Below are 9,481 nucleotides of genomic sequence, written 5' to 3'. Positions count from 1 at the left end.
TTAAAAATGAGCCTGGAGCTTTGAGCCTATTCGAAGCTCAGAAACAAGGAGGTCAGGCTTGTTTGACGTTAAAGGTGGTGAGTTGGGATTGGACTCATTTGAAAATCAGTAGGACATTTGAGAGGCTCTTTATGCATCAACTGAGCCTCCTTTTCTATGTCAGAAAGAGGAAAAATGGTAATTCAAAGTGTAAGTTCAGGAACTGTATTCTGGAAGACTGACCCGATAGGTAGCAGGTTTATGAGCCTGGAGCCAGACGTCAGATGAGAAGGGATTAAGGAGTAAGTAGATTTTAGAGAGGTGAAGGGTGGAAGTAGAGATAATTCTCTCAAAAAGTTTGGCAGGGGAGGGAATCAAAGGTGATGGAGAGTTTCAGGGTAGAGCAGGATTGAGGTAAGACTGAGTTTTGGGTCTGTTTTTGTTTATATGTTTGTTTGTTTTTTTAAAGATAGAGGATTGTTCAGCAGGAAAGATGCTTCTATCTGCACATTCAAGTACATATAAGGAAAAAACTTCACTCTTCTATAGGGTCCAACAGAAGTAAGGCTTGCTTCAGTATGGTTGGTACGGCAATAATAGGGGTGTGATAATTTAGAGCTTTAATTTGAACATTTCACCTAAAATGACATATGGTGTGCCTGAGCTGTAATTCTGTTATGTTTTCTGTTATCTTTTGTAATAAAAGATTGTGTAATAAGAGGAGGCGTTATTTGTGCTGGATTCCCTGTAACTAAATTAACCTTTTGGCCCAAGTCCTCATTCTACCTGTTATTAGGAGTTTGATTTTAATCAGTCCAGGGTAAACTCCATCCATTCAGGTTTCCTCATGCAATTCAGAGTTGTCCTTCCCCACTTTTTGCTGGGGGTTGCATCCCACTTGGGAGGAAAGGGCCAGAGAGCAGCAGGGAGCTGAGGCGGTATCTGGCCCTCAGAGATGGACCACACCGTGATGGACCTCTTCTGCCTGGACTTCCGAGCTCATCGCACCCCCTCACTTGCGGATGGCCTCCAGTTATCAGTCTGAGTGCGACATCCACAGCTCTGTCCTCTTGCCCGCACCCAAACCCTCCCCACGTCTGACTTTTCCCCCTTGACTTTTCCCATGGGGAAATGTGGCTGCCTGCCCATGTCCGTCTCAGAAAGTCTGTGCGGTCTCAGGCCTTTTCTACCCAGCCACGCAGCCATTCCTCGCTCACCATTCCCTTAGCATGGTGCCTAATGGGGACTGCACACTTCACCAGCAAAGATGATGTTGACTACAACTGTGAGGCAAAGGCTCCCTTAGTTCTCAACTTCTCTAATCTATCTGGAAGTTCTATCACCCCTGCGCCCGCCACCCAGTCCTTGGCAGCAGGACTTTTCTCTAAGAAAGCAAGTGGAAGGAGTGGGTATGGATGTTTTCAACTCCATGTCACTGCTTGAGGGTAGCCTACACAGTAAGAACCTATTATCTCATATAACATGGCACACAAAGGGGGGTGGTCCCACGGTTGGTTTAGCATCTCAGCAACGTCCATGAAGACTCAGACTCTCGCCATCTTCCTACTCTGCCAGCTGCAGCCTGCCAGCAGGTCCCCCTCATGATCACAGAGAGATCGCTGCAGCACAAAATCTCATGTCCTCACACAAAAATATTCCAAAAGCCAAGAGAGGGGGTACACCTCTTATCACTCTCTTTTTATTAATGAAGACAACCTTTGTAAAAGACCTCAGAAGTTTCCTCCATCAATTCTAGCTGCAATGGAGGCTGGGAAAGGAAGGGACTGTTCTTATGAGCTTCAATGACATGAGGTGGGTTCTGCCAGCAAGGAAAGACACCTGCCTTTATCTTCTCACACCCCCAGTGGAATCTCATCTCATTGCTCTGCTTGATGATCCTTCCTCTCCCCGTAGCCCAAGAAATCTACCTCCTAAGGGGCCGGGACACTGACTCTCAAAAGATCCTATATTCTTGCAAATCTTTGTATCTTTTACCTAAACTATAGCTTTTAAAATTCAAAAGCCAAGATTTTGGCTTCTATGTCTCTCCACACAATCCAAGGCTGTAGATGCCCAGGAGACCCACAGGTAAATGAAATTACATAACAGGAATGAAAAATGCATGTCAGTATCAAGCTAGGGTGCCAGCAGTTCCAAAGGGAGAAGGAGGAGCCCCTGGATGGGGAGGATCTAAAGTACAGAGAGGCAGGAATGGGCATCTAATGAAAGGGTGGCTGACATCGCCAGTGCAGGCAGGCTTTCACCTTACAGAGAAAGCCCCACTTTCAGTCTCAGGAACTGACAAAGAAAACAGTGACACAAAAGAGTTTTGTTGTTGGAAGAGGGAGGTTGAGGGAACTCAGGCACGCTATGTGGTCCCCAAGTTCTCTATAATATATGCTTAGTTGCCAAGAAGGAAAGAAGCAGAGGACTTAGAACAGTGGGAAAAATTTTAAGCTGCCTGTTAGTGATGTGAGAAGAAGTCCACGGGTTCCAGCCCCAGTGAGGGCCCACCTGGAATTAACCTCAGGAGATCAGACCTCGGGAGCACAGGCAGCAAGGTGGCCCTGTGGAAGCTTTCTCCACCATTGCTGGGAGAGCAGGTAATGGGAGGAGACGGGACTTGAAGGAAGGCCAAATGTGGAGAGATTCTTTTTTTCTAAAGATTTTATTTGTTTGTTTTTAGAGAGAGGGGAAATGAGGAGAAGGAGAGGGAGAGAAACATTAATGTATGGTTGCCTCTCACCAGTCCCCCACTGGGGACCTGGCCCAAAACCCAGGCATGTGCCCTGACTGGGAATCAAACTGGCAACCCTTTGGTTCATAGGTCAGCATACAATCCACTGAGCCACACCTGCCAGGGCTGTGGAGAGATTCGAAATCACTGGGTCCTCCCCACTGGCAGAAGCAGGGTTGGGGTAGGGGTGGTTGGAGGGATAAGTAGAGACACAGTGGGAGTGAGGAGGGACAGGGAGGGTACGGAGGGGCCCAGGGCCTGGAGACTCTGAGAAAGACAGGCAGGAAGACAGGCTCAGATGGTCTAGGGGAGCATTAGCTTTGGGGGCTGTGTACACAGGACAGAGAAAGGACAGGACTGAATAATTACTTATAAAATGTTTTAGCTAAGATAAAAATTGATGATTGCCATATGGGAATCATCCCCCAATTCCCTTTCCAAATTGCCAGTTTGTAGTCATGAGGATATAAAGTACAGCATAGGAAATATAGTCAATAATATCATAATGACTATGTAGGGTGCCAGGCGGGTACTAGGCTTAGCAGGTGATCACTTCATAAGGTGTATAAATGTCTAATCACTATGTTGTTCACCTGGAACTGTGAACGGGACTTGAAGGAAGGCCAAATGTGGAGAGATTCACATTTGAAAATTAAATTTCTTAAGAAAACAAAATGTTTTAGCTAAGTAATGATTATTGCAGGGATCTTGTTGTGATTCACTATCCACAGTGCTTGAGTTCATTTCCAGTGTAAGACAGGACAAATATCTCTCATACACACCCTGAGGAAATTACCATGTATGCTCTCTGACCCTTGGCCTGTGACTACTTCCTGTTGATTTTGTCAACACTCAGGCTATAACAAGACAGGAGGGCAGGAAAGGGTGCAGGGCTGAACTGGGTCTGTGTCACCGCGGAGACTATTTTTGGTTGAAATGGCTATTGCTTTGTCTCTTTGTCAGAGTAGATGAAAATAGAAAATTTATTTTAACTATGATTTGTGCATATAGCTGGTGAGCTACTGTTTTATCTGACAAGAGAGAAGTTTTTGATTGATTTGTGTAAGACTTGCCTTTGATTTTAATTCAGTCTCTGTATCTGTCCTAAGCTTCTGAACAAAAATACTTCAGAACATTTAAATATGGCATGGATAATGATAATAAACAAATAAAGCTTTTCCAAATTCTTTCAAGTCGTTAGGTATTATGATACTAAATTATGATCACAGAGCACTTGGGTGACTTAAACTGGCCCACAAACTCCCAAAGAACATTTAAGGGGAATCGTGGTAACCTGGGAGACCCTCAGAGCACAAAGGCAGTGAAGAAGGTTCACTAACTTCTGGGTAGATGGGAGGTCTCATCCTTTTCTGCAGTAAAACCTGTAGGGCGTGCAGCCCTTGACAGGAGAGAGCCGTGTCTATGCAGCTGGGCCTTGAGCACACACCATGTCCATGAAACAGGGCGGGCAGAACTCAGGGTGGTTGGAAATCAAGACAGGAAATCCCTGAAATTACAGAGAGGTCACCCCAAAATGTGAGTGTAAAATCCCTTCAGGTCTTAGGCTGCAAGCAAGACAAGAACTCCATTGATTCCAGGCCAAAGAAACTGCTCCAGAATGGACAGTGTTGAGCAGGTATTTCAGCAGCTGCCCACTCAGGGCTCTCCAGAGTTCAGACTTCAAGTCCTGCCGGGATAGAGCAATGTGGCAAACACTTTAGGCTTTCCATGAAAACTTAAGAAAAGCCACATCCTTAGAAATAAAGGCCATGTACCAGGACAAAGGTATTTGCCGTAAAACTAAGGACCAAACCAAAACGGATCCAGCTAACAAAGCCTACAATCAAACCTCAACTAGTTCAAGATGCTGCATCAGTCATTTAAACCATCTCCTAGCACAATGCTCCACATCCTTCAGAGAGAGACAATGGAGTGCAGTGCCTCCAACATGTGTCATCATACAGTAAAAAGTTACTAAACACACAATGCAGTGTGCAGATGATGGATTGTAGAACTGTGCACCTGAAACCTGTATAATTTTGTTAACCACTGTCACCCCAATGAATCCAATAAAAAGGAGAAAAAAGAAACACAGAACAAGGACAATAAATTTTTTAAAGTTACAAATTTTTTTAAAAAATTACCAGATGGGGGGGAAAACAAGAAAATGTGATCCAAGGGTCTATAAAAAAAAAATTATTCAACAGAAACACATATACTGATGTCCCCAATGTTGGAACTAGCAAAGACTTCAAAATAACTACCTAAGTGTATTAAACAATCTGTAGTAAAAGGTGGATATAATGGGTAAAGAAAAGGAGAATTTCAGCAGAGATATGAAAACCATAAAAAAGAACCATGGGGAACATCCAAAAATTGAAAAATCTTACATCTAAATTTTAAGTTATTAGATGAGATGAACAGCAGGGTGAATACATGAGAAGAAAAGATTTGTGAGCTTGAAAACAAGTTGAAAGGAATCATCAAGCCTGAATAACGGAGAAAAATCAAAGGGTGAGGGGAGTTACAGTGACCTGCAGGACAGTATCAAGCACTCAACACACATGTAATTGAAATTCTAAAAAGAGAAGTGTGAGGCCAGTGCAGAAAAACAGATGATAGACTGAGAAGATAAACCACAATAGACACATCACATCAAACTAATGAAAATCAAAAAGAAAAAATATTTTAAAAATATACTTTGATTATGCTTTTCAGTTGTCCCATTTTTCTCTCCCCTTTATCCTCCTTTGCCCTGCACCCCCCACATACACCTTCCAGCATCCCTCCTTTAGTTCATGTGCATGGGTTGTACATAGAAATTCTTTGACTTCTCCATTTCCTATACTATTCTTAGTCTCCCCGTCTATTTTGTACCTACCATTTACGCTTCTTATTCCCTGTACCTTTTCCCCCATTCTCCCCACCCCACCCCCACTGATAACCCTCCAGGTGATCTCCATTTCTGTGATTCTGTTCCTTTTCTAGTTGTTTGCTTAGTTTGTTTTTGTGGTTTTTTAGGTTCAGGTGTTGATAGTTGTGAGTTTGTTGTTATTTTATTGTCCATAGTTTTTTATCTTAGTAAGTCTTAGTTTGATCTTCTTTTTCTTAGTAAGTCCCTTTAACATTTCATATAGTAAGAGCTTGGTGATGATGAACTTCTTCAACTTGACCTATCTGGGAAGCACTTTATCTGCCCTTCCATTCTAAATGATAGCTTTGCTGGATAGAGTAATCTCGGATGTAGGTCCTTGCCTTTCACGACTTTTAATACTTCTTTCTAGCCCCTTCTTGCCTGCAAGATTTCTTTTTTTTTTAAGATTTTATTTATTTATTTTTAGAGAGGGAAGGGAGGGAGAAAAGAGAGAGAGAGGGAGAAAGAGAGAGAGAGAGAAACATCAATGTGTGGTTGCTGGGGGTCATGGCCTGCAACCCAGGCATGTACCCTGACTTGGAATTGAACCTGTGACACTTTGGTTCACAGCCCAAGCTCAATCCACTGAGCTACGCCAGCCAGGGGCAAGATTTCTTTTGAGAAATCAGCTGACAGTCTTATGGGAACTCCTTTGTAGGTAACTGTCTCCTTTTCTCCTGCTGCTTTTAGGATTCTCTCCTTATCTTTAATCTTGGCTAATGCAATTATGATGCATGCGTCTTGCTATGTGCTTCCTCGGGTCCAACTTATTTGGGACTCTCTGTGTTTCCTGGACTTCCTGGAAGTCTAATTCCTTTGCCAGATTGGGGAAGTTTTCCTTCATTATGTTTTCAAATAAGTTTTTAAATTCTTGCTCTTCCTCTTCTCCTTCTGGCACTCCCCTGATTCAGATGTTGGAATGTTTAAAGTTGTCCTGGAGGTTCCTAACCCTCTCTTCATTTTTTTTGAATTCTTGTTTCTTCATTCTGTTCCTGTTGAATGTTTATTTCTTCCTTCTGCTTCAAACTGTTGATTTGAGTCCTGATTTCCTTCCCATCACTGTTGATTCCCTGTACATTTTCTTTTATTTCACTTTTCACAGCCTTCACTTTTTCCTCTATTTTGTGACCATACTCAACCAATTCTGTGAACATCCCAATTACCAGTGATTTGAACAGTGCACCTGATAGGTTGGCTATCTCTTCATCACTTAGTTATATTTTTTTCTGGAGCTTTGAAGTCCCCCCCAAAAAGTATTTTAAAAACAGCAAAAAAAGGAGGGGGCATATCACATACAAACGATTAATGGTGAGAATCAAAACTTTCATCTGAAGCAATGAAGGCTGAAGACAATAGAATGATTTTTAAAATGCTGAAAGAAACAGCTGTCAACCTGAAATTCTAAATTCAGCAAAAACATCTTTCACACATGCAGGTGAAATAAAGACATTCTCAGACAAACAAAAGCTCATAGAATCTGTCTCCAACAGAGCTGAGCTACAAGAAATTAATATTAGAAGAAATTCTACAGACTAAAGAAAAATTATTCCAAAATGAAAGCACAGGTTTGCATGAAAGAAAAAGAGCACTGGAAAAGCTTTATATGTAGGTATATATTTATTATTTTTTCTTTGTTTAAAGCCACAAAAATATATGATGAGGTTTATACCATAAAGAAGTAAAATATGTGACACTATCACAAGACATAGAAGGGGTCTTAAGTGGAATTACATTAAGTGAAGGATATATGTCCCTAACTAATTACATGGGAATCCCAAAGCAAACCCAGGCAGTCTGGTCCCCAAGCAATTTATCTGAACCACTTTTCAATGCTGCTGTTTGTCAAATGAACACTTTTTTGTCACTATTTGATTCCTTTACAAACTTGTAATATTGACAGTAATGTATTCTTAGCATTTTAATCAGATCATAATTGGACCGAGAAATCCATGAGATTCCAAAGACCTGTCCTGATCACAACCTCTTCTAGGTTGCCAGAGTTGGGTCCTTCCACAAAATTTGCTATGCCTGGTGGCTTGCAGCCCTGCTGTACTGGCCGCAAGTGACTACACCAGGGATCTATGCCTTAGTTAAGGATGGTCATCCTCTGGGTGGACATAAAAGAGATCAGAATGACCCAGTAATCTGTGCCCAATCAGGGAACTCTCTTTTGGATTATGACTAGCAGAATCAATCAGATCTCTTTCAGAGACAGAAGTAGCAGAAGAAATGTGCAGAGAGAAACGGGAAAACACTGAAGAGCACGCACATTGTGACTACGCAGCAATGGACTTCCATTTCAAGATGAGGACACAACCCGGACATCGGAGCTGCTGGGTTTTCTGTAGGACAAAGATCTATTTTCTCAGCTTTCCAAGGAACCATGCCTCTTATGAGACAATGGCCTTATTGGCCTCTGCATTCTTAAAATAAGCCTCCAGCATTTAAGATAACATGCCTTTGTTCCTTGCAACCTCAAGGATCCTGTCCAAACTTACATTAAAAAAAACCAGACCTCAATACACAGAACATTAAACCGAGTATTTCAGGCATAAAACACAATGTAAAAAGGGGTTATACAGCCTGAGGCAATGGCATGTTCTTTACTACAGGGAATTTTTTTTTAATGTGCTATGACAATTATTACATAGTTGGTCAAAGATAAATGAAAATGTGAATAGTTAAGCACCCACAGTCCTCTCAATGCCATTCAAAAAGAGAATTCTTCAAACACTTAATACAAGAAGTAAGAGTACATTTGGAAGGCATTAATAACTCTGCATATTTTCCTGGGCTCTTAATGTCAAAGCAAAAGTAATTTTAAACTGATAAAATTAATTTTTAAAGATACCTCAGTTAGCCCTGGCTGACGTAGCTCAGTGGATTGAATGCGGGCTGCAAACCAAAGTGTCGCAGGTTCGATTCCCAGTCAGGGCACATGCCTGGGTTGCAGGCCACGGCCCCCAGCAACTGCACATTGATATTTCTCTCTTTCTCCCTTCCTTCCCTCTCTAAAAATAAATAAATAAAATCTTTAAAAAAAAAGATACCTCAGTTAAAGATATTGTATCTCTCTATATAAGTATTGTATCTCTCTACAATCTTGTTGTCATAATCAAAATAGGCTATTAGGAAGAGGATACACAAGGTCTGTCCAGAAGGTATCCAGCCATGTAATATGAAAAATAGACAGTTTTTGAAGAAGCTACAAGAAATGTTGTACATAGGACAATGATGTTTCAGTCCCATTCAAAGTAGTCACCTTGGGACCTCACACAGTTCTTCCAGTCACCATCAGCTGCCCAGTCACATTTTCCTGAATTTCATCAACAGCCTGAAATCCCTTCCTTTTCTAAGGTGATTTTAGCTTTGGGAAAAGCCAGAAGTTAATAGGCCCCACATCTGGGATGTATAGGGACTGAGTCACCTGGGTGATTTGATGTTTCATCAAAAAACTCTGCATGAGACATGATGCATGAGTAGGCTCATTGTGATGATAAAGCTGCAGCCTTCTGAATAATCTGAATAATTCTGTGGAGGATTGTTCAAGCTTAACGCAAAATTTGATGCAGATTCATTGCTCCACTTGCTCAGTCATTTTAAATGCAATGACCACACAGTACACATGCTTACTCAATGGTGTCTACCGCCTCACTGACTAGCACAGTGAAGTTGTCATTGTTCACACATGCACATTCCAGGCCACTTTCCTTGGCTGCCAGGTTACACTGATGTCGTGTAAACCATCCTCATTATATTAACAATAGCTGAACTTTTTCCTGACAGACCTCATGTATTGTACCTAAGCCAAGTGGATAAAAAGGAAAACCAGGTGTTCCTTAAATTGTCTG

The sequence above is a fragment of the Phyllostomus discolor genome, chromosome 1, assembly GCF_004126475.2.
Source record: "Phyllostomus discolor isolate MPI-MPIP mPhyDis1 chromosome 1, mPhyDis1.pri.v3, whole genome shotgun sequence".
NCBI classification, from domain to species: domain Eukaryota; kingdom Metazoa; phylum Chordata; class Mammalia; order Chiroptera; family Phyllostomidae; genus Phyllostomus; species Phyllostomus discolor.
The sequence above is the reverse complement of the archived record's forward strand: the minus strand, read 5'-3'. Positions refer to the sequence as shown.